Consider the following 14495-nt stretch of genomic DNA (forward strand, 5'->3'; position numbering starts at 1 on the left):
GATCATAGAGTCAGTCAGGGTTGGAAGGGAGCACAAGGAGCAGTCCACTTACTCCAGAGCACCAAGAGTGGCTAAGCCTCATCAGGACCCAACCCATAGATGCCCAGCTCCAGCCTGCAACCGCCCATGGGGTGCTGATCCCAGCACCATCCCTAAACAGCCAGTTCAGTCCACTTACTCTAGAGCACCAAGAGTGGCTAAGCCCCATCAGGACCCAACCCATAGGTGCCCAGCACCATCCCAAAACAGCCAGCTCAGTCCACTTACTCCAGAGCACCAAGAGTGGCTAAGCCCCATCAGGACTCAACCCATAGGTGCCCAGCTCCAGCCTGCACCCATCCATAGGGTGCTGATCCCAAAGCAGCCAACTCCCAGTCATAGAATCAGTCAGGGTTGGAAGGGACCACAAGGATCATCTAGTTCCAGTCCCCTGCCATGGGCAGAGACACTCTACCCTAGAACAGGCTGCCCACAGCCTAGATCAGGCTTGCTGGGGCTCTGAGAAATCTGTGCTGGTTGAAGATGTCTCTGTTAATAGAATCATGGAATGATTTGGGTTGGAAAAGCCCTCTAAGATCATCCAGTCCAAACATCAACAGCACTAACCAAGGTGGAGCAGGAGCAGATGTGGCAGTCCTTGGTCTCCACACCAGCTACTAGACAAGAAGTATTTGCTGAGGTGTGACTCAGGGGACTAAAATTAGACAAGTGGCTGTGTCTGGCTGGAGAGCAGAGGCAGCTACAAAAGGCACTGCTAACAGGTATGACTCACAGGCCACCTGGAACAGACTTTGCTGAAAGTGGGGATGGTCAGAAGGAGGGCAAATAGCAGCCAAAGTTGGAACTGGATGATGATCTTTGAGGTCACTTCCAACCCAAACCAGTCTATGGGATTCTTATTGCTGTCTACAGCTCCCTGAAAGGAGGTTGTGGAGATGTGGGTGTGGTAGTAACAAGTAATAGGATGAGATGGAAGAGCCTCAAGTTGCACCAGGGGAGGTTTAGGTTGGGTATTAGGAGAAACTTCTTCCCTCTCAGCCTTCTCAGATGCTGCATCAGGCTCCTCAGGGAGGTGGTTGAATCCTTGCCCCTGAAGGTGTTGAAAACAGCCTCTGACAGCCAACAGAGACATCTCCAACTGGAGCAGGTTGCTCAGAGCCTCATGGAGTTTGACCCTGAATGTCTGCAGGGATGGGACCTCCCCTACATCTCTGAGCAACCTGCTCCAGCCTTTCACCACTCTCACTGGGCAGAACCTCCCCCTGATGTCTAACCTAAATCTCTCCTGCTCCAGTTTCAAACTGTTGCCCCTCGTCCTGTCACCACAGCTCCTTCTAAACAGACCCTCCCCAGCTTTCCTGTGGGTTCCCTTCCACATACTGAACTGCAGCTCTCAGCTCTCCCTGGAGCCTTCTGTTCTCCAGGCTGAACAGCCTCAACTCACCCAGCCTGTCCTTGTAGCAGAAGTGATCAACTTCATGAGCTTCTCTGGATCCTCTCCAGCAGGTCCATGTCCTTTCTGTGCTGGGGAGCCTAGGGCTAGACACAGTACTCCAGGCTGAGGTCTCAGCAGAGTGAGGACAAACCAATCTTGTCTTCACTGAAGCTATTGAACAACAAAATTGGAGGGCAGAGCTAAATAACCTGCCCCTCATTAGGGGAGATGGGAAGCAGGTGGGATCCAAACAAGGCTTCATTTGGTGGGTTGCAAAGACAGGAAAATGCCCCAGGCAAATCTTTCACTTCTTTGGTCAATTCATAGAATGATAGAATGAAGCAGGTTGGAAGAGAGCTCCAAGCTCAGCCAGCACAACCTAGCACCCAGCCCTGCCCAACCAACCACACCATGGCACTAAGTGCCCCAGGCAGGCTTGGCTTCAACACCTCCAGCCACAGCCACTCCACCACCTCCCTGGGCAGCCCATTCCAATGCCAATCACTCTCTCTGACAACAACTTCCTAACAACATCCAGCCTGAACCTGCTCTGGCACAGCTTGAGGCTGTGTCCCCTTGTTCTATTGCTGGGTGCCTGGCAGCAGAACCCAACCCCACCTGGCTACAGCCTCCCTGCAGGACACCCTCATAGCTCCTCAACAACAAGTTCTTATCCATGAGGACAGCCTGGTGGTTTATAGGAGCTTAGTGTGATTGAGTGGGCAGACAGGTGGACTGGTGTTTGCTTTTGCAGCTGTGATATATGATGGCTCACAAAGAAGCCTGAGAGAAGAGGAATGGTTTTGCCCTTCATGCTGAAGGATTTGTTGGTTTCACTCTCATTTGAGGAAAGGGAAAAAAAAGGAGGTGATATAAAAAGTAGTTTAAAGTGGTGCTGAGTTGGAACAGTTCAAATAAAAGGCAGAAGGAATTGGAGAAGAAATTGTTCCTCATGTCCAACCTAAACCTCCCTTGGTGCAACTCCAGGCCATATCCTCCTCTCTTATCTTGTCCAAGTGCAGGCAGTGACAAGCAGAGTCCCTCAGGGATCAGTCCTGGGACCAGTTTTGTTCAACATCTTTGTGAGTGCCATGGACAGAGGCACTGAGTGCAGCCTCAGCAGGTTTGCTGCCCACACCGAGCTGTGTGGCGCCTGGGCAGGCTGCAGAGGTTGGCATAAGCCAAGGTCAGGAGGTTCAACAAGATCAAGGGCAAGGTCCTGCAGCTGGCTGGAGGCATGCCAAGCACCAATCCAGGCTGGGCAGGGACTGGCTGGAGAGCAGCCCTGAGGAGAGGGACTTGGGGGTGCTGCTGGAGGAGAAGCTCAACAGGAGCCAGCAGTGTGCACTTGCAGCCCAGAAAGCCAAGCAGAGCCTGGGCTGCAGCAGCAGCAGTGTGGCCAGCAGGGCCAGGGAGGGGATTCTCCTCCTCTGCTCTGCTCTGCTGAGACCCCACCTGGAGTCCTGCATCCAGCTCTGGAGTCCCTGGGACAAGAGGGCTGTGGAGATGCTGGAGAGTGTCCAGAGCAGGGCCAGGAGGATGCTGAGAGGCTGCAGCAGCTCTGCTGTGAGCACAGCCTGAAAGAGTTGGGGCTGTGCAGGCTGGAGCAGAGGAGGCTCCCAGGTGACCTTCTTGTGGCCTGCCAGGATCTGAAGGGGGCTCCAAAAAAGCTGGGGAGGCACTTTTGAGGCTGTGAGGGAGTGCCAGGAGTGGGGGGAATGGAGCAAAGGTGGAGGTGGGGAGAATGAGGCTGGAGGTGAGGAGGAAGTTGTTGAGCAGGAGAGTGGTGAGAGGCTGGAATGGGTTGCCCAGGGAGGTGCTTGAGGCCCCATGGCTGGAGGTGTTTGAGGCCAGGCTGGCTGAGGCTGTGTGCAGCCTGCTCTAGGGTAGGGTGTCCCTGGGCATGGCAGGGGGTTGGAACTGGCTGCTCCTTGTGCTCCCTTCCAACCCTGACTGACTCTATGATTATCACTTAGAATCAAAGAATCATAGAATGAATCAGGTTGGAAGAGACCTCCAAGATCATCCAGCCCAACCTACCCCCTCCTGGCTCTGATCTCCTTTCAGGGAGTTGTAGAGAGCCAGAAGCTCTCCCCTCAGCCTCCTTTGCCCCAGGCTAGAGAGGTCTACACTTGGCACAGCCTGAGAGCAACTGTTTGCCCTGGCAGAAGGAGAGAGAAAACTAATGACCACTTCTCCAGTCCAGACAACTGTCCTGACCTCATTTTCCTGCCTGTAACAACTATCCTGACCTCATTTTCCTGCCTATAAATAACCAATTTCCACCTGAGCAGCCCATTCCAAGTGGCACTTCTCTCTCTAAGCCCACAACCTGACGTTGTGCTATTAAAGACCTTTTCTTCCTCTCACAAAGGAGTATTTTGGTTGAAATCTTCTTGCCTTGCAAAAAAAACCCAAACAACCCCAAACTCCACAGTTGCAGGTTGACAGAAAAGGCATTTTCATTAACCAGCCCCCAAGGCTGAGGAGCTCTAATCAAATGGAATCCAGAAGCATCCCCTGGTAGGAATTATTTGCAGCATCATTTGCCAGTGAATCCCAGCTCTGCACTTTCAAACTGCTTGGAACTGGATTTTTCTCCTGGCTTCCAAAGGAGATGAAGGGTCTGTGACTGTGCTGCTTGATATCACAGCATCATAGAATCAACCAGGTTGGAGCTTGTTGTGGCAGATTGTGTCAAAGGCTTTGCTGGAGCCCAGGTAGACTCCATCCACAGCCTGCCCCACATGCACCAGACAGGCAACCTGATCAGAAAAGGTTCTTTCCCTCTCCTGAACTGCTGTCTCCTCCTGTCCTATTCCTCCCTTTCAGCCCACTGCTCTCTTTTCATACCTCATTAAGAGCAAACTAAGGCTCTAAGGCTGAACAAACAAAGCCAGAAATAGGACAGGGATGAGTGAAGGGGAAAAAACAGAACCAAACCCCACCATTCAAAGGCTGCATCAAGGCTCTGCCCCTTCCACTTGCTGCTGAGAGTCAGCAGGACCGAGGACATAAGAGGTGAGGTGGACAAGCCCTGGTTTCATTGAGGTCTTGCTCAGCTCTACTGAGTCATAGAACCATAGAATCATAGAATCAACCAGGTTGGAAGAGAGCTCCAAGATCATCCAGTCCAACCTAGCACCCAGCCCCATCCAGTCAACCAGACCATGGCACTGAGTGCCTCACCAGGCTTTGCTTCAACACCTCCAGGGACGGTGCCTCCACCACCTCCCTGGACAGCCCACTCCAATGGGAAATCACTCTGTGAAGAGCTTCCTCCTGAGGTCTTGTGGCAGTAAGTTCTCCAAGTCACTCTTCTTCCAGAACAGCATCTAGAGATTCACCTTTGGCAAATGCTCTTACCAAAGACAAAAGGGAGCAGTCAGAGTTCAAACAGAATTAGCAGCTGAAGCTGGCAGAGCTACTCATGTAGAGACAGAGATGAGTCAGTGCTGTCCATGACACTGGCTCCCCTGACTGCTAAATGAAAAGCACTCACTCTAAATGAGAATGATCATCTGCCTCAGGCCAGAGCTGAGAACTGAGGTGAATTTCCCCAGCTTCAGCTCTGGAGAGTCCTTTCAGGCTCATCCTCAGGCAGCTCTGCGCTGCTGGTCGGACACAGTCCATTGGCTTTGAAGGACATGAAGTGGTTTTCAGCCTGTGACAACAGCTTCTGGCCCTATCTCTTCACATCAGCCCTGCTCCCTGCTGAGAGCAGACCTCTGAGCCAGGTTGTGAGTCAGCTGAGAGGGGATTTCATCAATAGCTAAAGGGTGGGAGGCAAGAGGATGGGGGCAAACTTCTCAGTGGTGCCCAGTGACAGTGCCCAGTGACAGGACAAAGGGCAATGAGCACAAACAAGGACCCAGCATCTTCCCTCTAAACAGGAGGAGCAAATTCTTTGCTGTGAGGGTGTTGGAGCCCAGAGAGGTTGTGGCATCTTCTCCTTTGGATAGTTTCTAACCCTTCCTGGCCAGTGTCATCCTGGGTAAGCTGCTGTGGGTGCCCTGCTTTAGCAGAGGGGGTTGGATTGGATGAGCTCCAGAGGTCCCTTCCAACTCTCACCATGCTGGGACTCTGATTCAATGTCTTTATTGATGATCTGGACCAGAGGATTGAGTCCAGCATCAGTAAGTTTGCAGATGACACCAAGTTAGGAGCAGCTGTGGAGCTGTTGGAGGGTAGGAGAGCCCTGCAGAGGGACCTGGCCAGGCTGGATGGGTGGGCAGAGGCTAAGGGGATTGAACAAGGCCAAGGGCAGGGTTCTGCACTTTGGCCACAACAACCCCAAGCAGCACTACAGGCTGGGGCCAGAGTGGCTGAGAGCAGCCAGGCAGAGAGGGATCTGGGGGTGCTGGCAGAGAGGAGATGAAGATGAGGCAGCAGTGCCCAGGTAGGCAGCAGAGCCAATGGCATCCTGGGCTGGCTCAGGAGCAGTGTGGGCAGCAGGACAAGGGAGGTTCTTCTGCCCCTGTGCTCAACACTGCTCAGGACACCCCTGGAGTGCTGTGTCCAGTTCTGGGCTCCTCCATTGCAGAGAGATGCTGAGGTGCTGGAAGGTGTTTGGAGAAGAGCAGCAAGGCTGGGGAGGGGCCTGGAGCAGAGCCCTATGAGGAGAGGCTGAGGGAGCTGGGGGTGTGCAGCCTGCAGCAGAGGAGGCTCAGGGGTGATCTTATTACTGTCTACAACTACCTGCAGGGAGGCTGTAGCCAGGTGGGGTTGGGCTCTGCTGCCAGGCACCCAGTAACAGAACAAGGGGACACAGCCTCAAGCTGTGCCAGGGCAGATCTAGGCTGGATGTTGTTAGGAAGTTGTTGGCAGAGAGAGTGATTGGCATTGGAATGGGCTGCCCAGGGAGGTGATGGAGTGGCTGTGGCTGGAGGTGTTGCAGCCAAGCCTGGCTGGGGCACTTAGTGCCATGGTGTGGTTGGTTGGGCAGGGCTGGGGGCTAGGTTGTGCTGGCTGAGCTTGGAGCTCTCTTCCAACCTGGCTGATTCTATGATTCATGTCCTTAGATGCCTGGGAGAAGGACCAGCCCCAGGTGGCTGCACAAGCCAGCTCTCCAAGCAGCTGGGAAGCCTGGCTGCACACCAGCTGTCCTGCAGCAGCATTTGAAGGATGCTTTCGAGTGAGGATGCTCTGGAAACGCTCCTTGAAGGAGCACAGCATCCACCCCACCCCTGTTGTAGTTTCCCCAGCAGCTGCACACATTGATATTTATCCTCTGCTTGCTTACCCAACTAGAGAAATAAAAACCCCTCATTTCCCAACTTCCCCCTCCCCATCTGCTACATTCAATTGTCTTCTTTACAGCACCAAGGCCGCTGGGGTGGCACTCAGGGCTGGTGTGCAGCTATTTGAGATGTACCCACTCGAAACCCTGCTCAGGCAACAAAAAGAGAGAGAGAGAGAGAAACAAAGAGTGGGTAGTTACCTTCAGACAGAGCATGAAAAATGTCAAATATAATCATGGGTGATATTAACCTCCTCAAGTGAAAGGAATACATCCCTTTGTGAAATAAGCTGGGCTTTAATGCTCCAGATTGCTCCAGCAGATGAAATGGCAGCCCCTCGGATAAGTTGCCTGCACTAAAAGCATCATGGAAATTGAAAACATGATGTACCTCACTCAAGTGATTCACACCGTTAATAGCTAGAGGGGTGGGGCTTTTTTTTTTTCAAGCTGGAGGATGATCAGAGTTGAACAGGGGGGAAATAGAGGAGGGCTTGGTTTCTTGGGTGGGTTTCTCTCTGTCTCGAATAGGAAAAGAGAAGTGGTGCATTGTCTTCCAGGGAGGGGAGAGAGAGGAGGGGGGAGAGAGAGAGAGAGAGAGAAGGAGAGGGAGGGAGAAGGGGAGAGAGAGAGGGAGAAGGGGAGAGAGAGAGGGAGAAGGGGGGAGAGAGAGGGAGAAGGGGGGAGAGAGAGGGAGAAGGGGGGAGAGAGAGGGAGAAGGGGGGAGAGAGAGGGAGAAGGGGAGAGAGAGAGGGAGAAGGGGAGAGAGAGAGGGAGAAGGGGAGAGGGAGAGGGAGAAGGGGAGAGGGAGAGGGAGAAGGGGAGAGGGAGAGGGAGAAGGGGAGAGGGAGAGGGAGAAGGGGAGAGGGAGAGGGAGAAGGGGAGAGGGAGAGGGAGAAGGGGAGAGGGAGAGGGAGAAGGGGAGAGGGAGAGGGAGAAGGGGAGAGGGAGAGGGAGAAGGGGAGAGGGAGGGAGAAGGAGAAGGGGAGAGGGAGGGAGAAGGAGAAGGGGAGAGGGAGGGAGAAGGAGAAGGGGAGAGGGAGGGAGAAGGAGAAGGGGAGGGAGAGAGAGAGAAGGGGAGGGAGAGAGAGAGAAGGGGGGAGAGAGAGAGAGAGAGAGAGAAGGGGAGAGAGAGAGAGAGAGAGAAGGGGAGAGAGAGAGAGAGAGAAGGGGAGAGAGAGAGAGAGAGAGAGAAGGGGAGAGAGCTGTAAGGGCTTGTTGCCTAAGGTAATAAAGAAATCATGCTCCAAACCCCAAGGCAGGCACTCAGCAGCCCTTCTCCACACAGCCAAAAGGGCAGGCTGAGGTAGAGGTCACAAATGATTAATAAGCCTAGCCCAGGTTTCAGTGCAAGGAAATGCTAATCACTGTGATAATGCTGAAGCAGAGGATGGTGACCTTTAGAGGTCACTCCCAACCCAGGGCGTTCTAGGATTCAGTGCTCTGTGGATGGTCAGAAGAAAGGTGAAGTGCTTCGTTATGGGATGGCCACACACAGACACACAGCCCCCAACACAATCACACCATCACCCCACCTGCATGCAGCTGCAGCTTGCACCCCCCTCCTGAGGATTAGAAACATCAGATCTCCTTTCAGTCATGGCCTCTCATAACTGATTCCAGTGGCAAGCCCCAGGCTGGATATTTGAGCTGTAAAGAGCTAACCTGTCCTGTTTAATCTGCTTGTTGACTTTTCAGATGACTTTTTGGATTTAGTGCTGCCAGAGATGCACCTTTGGTCCACAGAAACCATCTTGCAGCTGCTCCCCTACCCTTAAATGCAGTTTAATATCCAGAGCTGCTCTCCTCTCAGAGATGGGATACTATGAATTGAGAAACCTCTTGCCAATACCTCAACAAGCTTGAGATGAAGCTGCTTCAAAGTGTCTTTCCAGATAGATATTGACAGTGAAGATATTACACCTTGCCCACATCTTGGGCAGCTCTCAGTTTGCTATCTCAGGGCTGTGCAACATCTGCTTCCAACCCCCTGGGGAACTGCTAAAAGACAGGAGAGACCAAAAGCATTTTCTCAGTGTCAAAATGTGAAGGCCAAAAAAAAAATGGTCAGAGCTCAGTGATGCTGCCAGAGATGCACCTTTGGTCCACAAAAACCATTGTGCAGCTGCTCCCCTACCCTTAAATGCAGTTTAATATCCAGAGCTGCTCTCCTCTCAGAGATGGGATACTATGAATTGAGAAACCTCTTGCCAACACCCCCACAAGCTTGAGACAAAGCTGCTTCAAAGTGTCCTTCCAAATAGACATGGACAGTGAAGATATTACACCTTGCCCACATCTTGGGCAGCTCTCAGTTTATCTCAGGGCTGTGCAACATCTGCCTCCAGCCCCCCTGGGGAACTACTGAGAGACAGAAGGGACCAAAAGCATTTTCTCAGTGTGAAAATGTGAAGGCACAAAAGAAGTCGGAGCTCAGTGATGCTGCCTCTGCTTCTCATTGCTTTGACATCACTCACAGGGACATCAGTTAGTTGTCCTGGTGGGTTTGGACCTGGCCATAAGAGCATCACTTGTGCAGCCACTCCTGCCTCAGGTGCCCCATGGAACTGCAAAGGAGTGCAAGAAGACAAAGAGTCCAGGAAAGAGATCATCTTCTGGACCCTCTCCTGCAATTCAATGACCCTACTGTGTTGGGGGCACTCAAGTACTAAAGCTGAATCCACAGATGAGCCAAAAAATCCCTCCTCCTTGTACTTCAGTGGATAGACACAGAGGGCTGAGGGAGGTTGTTTCATGCTGAGGAAGGTTTGCTTCTCTCATCTCTTGCTCTGTAAGTGCATCCAGTACATCCCAAGCAGAGTTTCACCAATTCAGTTCCTGCAGGAAAGGCTTCAATGTGAGCAGGCAGCACTCTGGCATTGCTGCCTGCAGGGAAGAAAGAAACCCACAGCAGCACCTTCCTGTGGGTCGTTGCTGCCAGATGGAAGTGCAGAGCACCCACAGCAGCTTGCCCAGCATCACAATGCCCAGGGTGGGTTGGAAGCTCTCCAGAGAAGGAGACTCTACAAACTCTCTGGGCAGCCTGCTCCAAGGCTCCAGCACCCTCACACCTTGCCATGGGATGGGCTGCCCAGGGAGGTAGTGGAGTCACCATCCCTGGAGGTGTTGAAGCCAAGCCTGGCTGGGGCACTTAGTGCCATGGTCTGGTTGGTTGGGCAGGGCTGGGTGCTAGGTTGGCCTGGCTGAGCTTGGAGCTCTCTTCCACCCTGCTTGATTCTATGATTCTGTGATTCAAAGAGGGTTCAGATGGAAGCACCTGGGTTCCAGTTTGTGCCCATTGCCCCTTTCCTGCCACTGGGCACCAGTGAAATGCCGCTTCTCTGAAGCCAGTGATTTTGTCAGTCTTCTCCCTTAAGCAACTATGGATTTTCTCATCTTCCCAGGATAAAAGCCAGCCTGCAATGTAGGGCATGAGCTCATCTATCTCCACCTTCCACATCTGTGGGCATGGCACAACTAGAATTAATGGCAATAAAAGTAAACTCCTCTGGAGTTTAATGATTATTCATTACCAGCAGTGCATGGATTCTGCAGCCTCCTCTCCCCTGACTCTCTGGGCTACACTGCTTCTGCTGAGGTGGAGCAATCAATGAGTCCTTAGCTTCGAGGGGAGCTAATCACCTCCTTTTAGAGCCAGGCATGCAGTCCACCTGCTTCATCTAACTACCAGTGCCAAGCCAAAAAGCAGGGCTCCACATCATCTCAGGAGGCTAGAGGTGTCCTGAGACAGCAGGGACCTGCTGTTGGCATGGTGACACTAGAGAATCACAAGGAAGATCATAGAATCATAGAATCAACCAGGCTGGAAGAGAGCTCCAAGCTCATCCAGCCCAACCTAGCACCCAGCCCTGCCCAACCAACCACACCATGGCACTAAGTGTCCCATCCAGGCTTGGCTTCAACACCTCCAGCCACAGCCACTCCACCACCTCCCTGGGCAGCCCATTCCAATGCAAATCACTCTCTCAGCTCCCCTCTCATCTCTCAGATGAACTGGGGAGCTGTTCCTTACCACCAATCTTCCAGCATGGAAATGAAGAAGCTGAGAGTTGGTGTCCACATCCAAAATAACTCCTGGGAGGACTGGAGTGGTGCAAGAATAGAGCTGGGAAGCCACTGCTCCTCTGTTGGTCCTTCCTTCACCATCAAGGAACTCGGCTGAGAACCCAAGTGCTGGTTACACCCTCAGGAGGTTGCAGGAAGGCTTCCAGCAACCTCAGTGGAATCAATATATCACTGGGAGGAGCTTTATCCACCTGTGGACCTACAACCTAAGCCTTGAAGCTCACTTTCTGAGCAGGGCATCACACCTGGCTCCCAAGTTTTCAGGGCATCTTTCAACGTGTTGCACATCCAGGCAATGAGAACATCTGGCTCACAGCTGGAGGGCTCTGAGCTCTCTTCTCCTATTTTTTTTGGCTCTTTGGCCTCTGAACAGAGTTCAGCTCAGCTCTTCTGAGGCAATTGATGCCTAAATTTTGCTAGGAGTGAAAAGCCCTTTGATTTCCTCAGTGCATCCAGCCCCCAGAGCCGTGGTGCTGCAGTTAATTTGGTTTCTCTTCTTTCTGTGCTTTGCTAATGATCTCCCCAGTTCCATTTGGCTCTGGATAGATGGAGAGAGATGAGCTGGAATAATGTAATCATCTACTTCAGACAGAGCAAAACCAGGAGAAATTAGCTGTAATGAAGATGTGACCGAAGCAGAGGTATGAAAGGTTGCTTAAAGTTGTAAAATCTATTTGCACACAAACCAGGCCTGTGTGGGCTCCAAAGAAAAGAGAGGTTGTGCAGGTGTGCTTCCAAGAGGAGCATGAAGTGATGAAATGATTCATTCCATGACAAAAAATATTCCCAAATTCAAATACAACACACACAGAGAGCTCCCAGGCCATGGCTCTAAGGACATTTACTCTCACTGCTTTTTCAGAATCAGAGAGTCAAGCAGGTTGGAAGAGAGCTCCAAGCTCAGCCAGCACAACCTAGCACCCAGCCCTGCCCAACCAACCACACCATGGCACTAAGTGCCCCAGCCAGGATTGGCTCCAACACCTCCAGGCACAGTAACTCCACCACCTCCCTGGGCAGCCCATTCCAATGCCAATCACTCTCTCTGCCAACAACTTCTTCCTCCTAACATCCAGCCTAGACCTGCCCTGGCACAACTTGAGGCTGTGTCCTCTTGTTCTGTTGCTGTTTGCCTGGCAGAAGAGAATCATAGATTGCCAAGGTTGGAGGAGACCTCTGAGATTATCAAGTCCAACCACTCACCTGGAGCTCAGAGTCCCACCACTGCTGCTGAGCCACTGCCAGCAAACCACAGCCTCCAGCAACACACACATGAGTCTTTTAAATACCTCCACAGGTGACGACCTCACCACCTCCCCAGGCAGCCTGTTCCAGTGCCTGAGAACCCCTTCAGGGAAGAAATGGTAGAGAGGAGCTGCAGATGAGGCAGCAGGTGTGCCCAGGTGGGCATTGGAATGGGCTGCCCAGGGAGGGGGTGGAGTGGCCGTGGCTGGAGGTGTTGAAGCCAAGCCTGGCTGGGGCACTTAGTGCCATGGTCTGGTTGGTTGGGCAGGGCTGGGTGCTAGGTTGGGCTGGCTGAGCTTGGAGCTCTCTTCCAGCCTGCTTGATTCTGTGATTCTATGATTTCTCCTTTTGGATGGACCTTGACTTGAGCAGCTGGAGCAGGGCACTTAGAGCCAGTCCCTGACAATACCTTTAAATGGAGCAGAACTGCAGCACCTCCCCACCCCAAACTCAGCATCACAGAATCAGTCCCTGTGACCTCCAGGGAGGGGACATCCACAACCTCCCTGGGCAGCCTGTGCCAGTGTCTTCCCACCCTCACTCTAAAGCATTTCTTCCTAATCTCCAGTCTCAATTTCCCCTCTTCCAGCTCAAAGCCACTCTCCACCTCCACAGAAAGAGCTGTCCAGCTCAGCCCAGTCAGCCTTTGAAGCTGGGAGGTTGGTGCAGCTCAGTGGAGCTGCCCTTTGTCCCTTACAGACAGACACACAGGCTTTGAACATCCCCAAGTGAAGCGGTTCTGGCACAAACCCTCCTCCTCCTCCTCTATCTTTCCTGACCTCTTCATCCCCGAGGGGATGCCAGATCTCAGCGTTGTGTGATCTTCCCTCTGGAGGCTGATTAGGCAGGGCTGGAGTTGAGGGAGGTGAGAGCATTGGCATCCCAGCGCTGCCCTTTGATCCGCGGCGGCTGCCGGCGCTCCCAATTAGCCTGCAATTGCTGCCTCTGCTTCAGAATCCTTCTCAACTCCAAACTTTAACGACAAGCCACCTGCCTGGCCTTTCTTCAGCTGTCTCCACCTTATCAAAGCCTCAGAGAGGAGCTAAGGACAACTTTTATGGCTGAGAAGGAGCCGTCGGAGTTGTTGGCTCGTTAGCGCCGCGCATAGAGCTGGGGAGCATCCATCAGCCCATGCCACCAGCTCTGCTTCCCAGGAGGGCTCAGTGAATAGCAGACAGAGTGGTAGGCTGTGAAGTTAGCTTCTGAGAGAGCCACCGAAGGGCCTTTCAAGCAGAAAGGTCACTCAGCTCATCTGCTGCCAGAGGAGCTGATTAGAGGTGACTTGTTTCAGGAGCAAGTCCTTCCTCTCAGTGGTGGTTTCCCCCCACCCCCCTCCTTTTTTTTTCAGTAATGATCTCCAAGTAGGTGGAGAGGGAGGACAGCAGCAGCACACTGGGAAAGAAAGAGCATTTGGGAGCAGGCTTTTAAGGCTGCAGCTTGGCAAGAGATTTGCTGAAGCACTGAGAGGGAAGATTAAGGTGAAAATGAGTGCCCAGGGAACAGCTTGGGCCACTGAGCTGATGGAACATGTCCAAAGAAGAGTGATGAAGCTGCTGGAGGGCCTTGAGCACAGCTCTTAGAAGCAGTATCTGAGGGGACTGGGGTTATTTAGTCTTCAGAAGAGGAGACTGAGGGGAGACTTCATTGCTCTCTACAACTCCCTGAAAGGAGGCTGGAGCCAGGTGGCAGGGGGTTTGTTCTCACGTGCAACAAGTGACAGGACAAGAGGAAATGGTCTCAGGTTGTTACAGGGGAGGTTAAGGTTGGATATTAAATAGAATCATAGAATCAAGCAGGTTGGAAGAGAGCTCCAAGCTCAGCCAGCACAACCTAGCACCCAGCCCTGCCCAACCAACCAGACCATGGCACTAAGTGCCCCAGCCAGGCTTGGCTGCAACACCTCCAGCCACGGCCACTCCACCACCTCCCCGGGCAGCCCATTCCAGTGCCAATCACTCTCTCTGCCAGGAACTTCCTAACAACATCCAGCCTAGACCTGCCCTGGCACAGCTTCAGGCTGGGTCCCCTCATTCTGCTGCTGGCTGCCTGGCAGCAGAGCCCAACCCCACCTGGCTACAGCCTCCCTGCAGGCAGCTGCAGGCAGCAATGAGCTCTGCCCTGAGCCTCCTCTGCTGCAGGCTGCACACCCCCAGCTCCCTCAGCCTCTCCTCACAGGGCTCTGCTCCAGGACCCTCCCCAGCCTTGCTGCCCTTCTCCAAACACCTTCCAGCACCTCAACAGCTCTCTTGAACTGAGGAGCCCAGACCTGGACACAGCACTCCAGGTGTGGCCTGAGCAGTGGTGAGCACAGGGGCAGAAGAACCTCCCTTGTCCTGCTGCCCACACTGCTCCTGAGCCAGCCCAGGATGCCATTGGCTCTGCTGCCCACCTGGGCACTGTTGCCTCCTCTTCAGCTCTTCCCTCCCAGCACCCCCAGCTCCCTCTCTGCCTGCCTTCTCTCAGCCACTCTGTCCCCAGCCTGTAGTGCTG

The sequence above is a fragment of the Pogoniulus pusillus genome, chromosome 29, assembly GCF_015220805.1.
Source record: "Pogoniulus pusillus isolate bPogPus1 chromosome 29, bPogPus1.pri, whole genome shotgun sequence".
NCBI lineage: Eukaryota > Metazoa > Chordata > Aves > Piciformes > Lybiidae > Pogoniulus > Pogoniulus pusillus.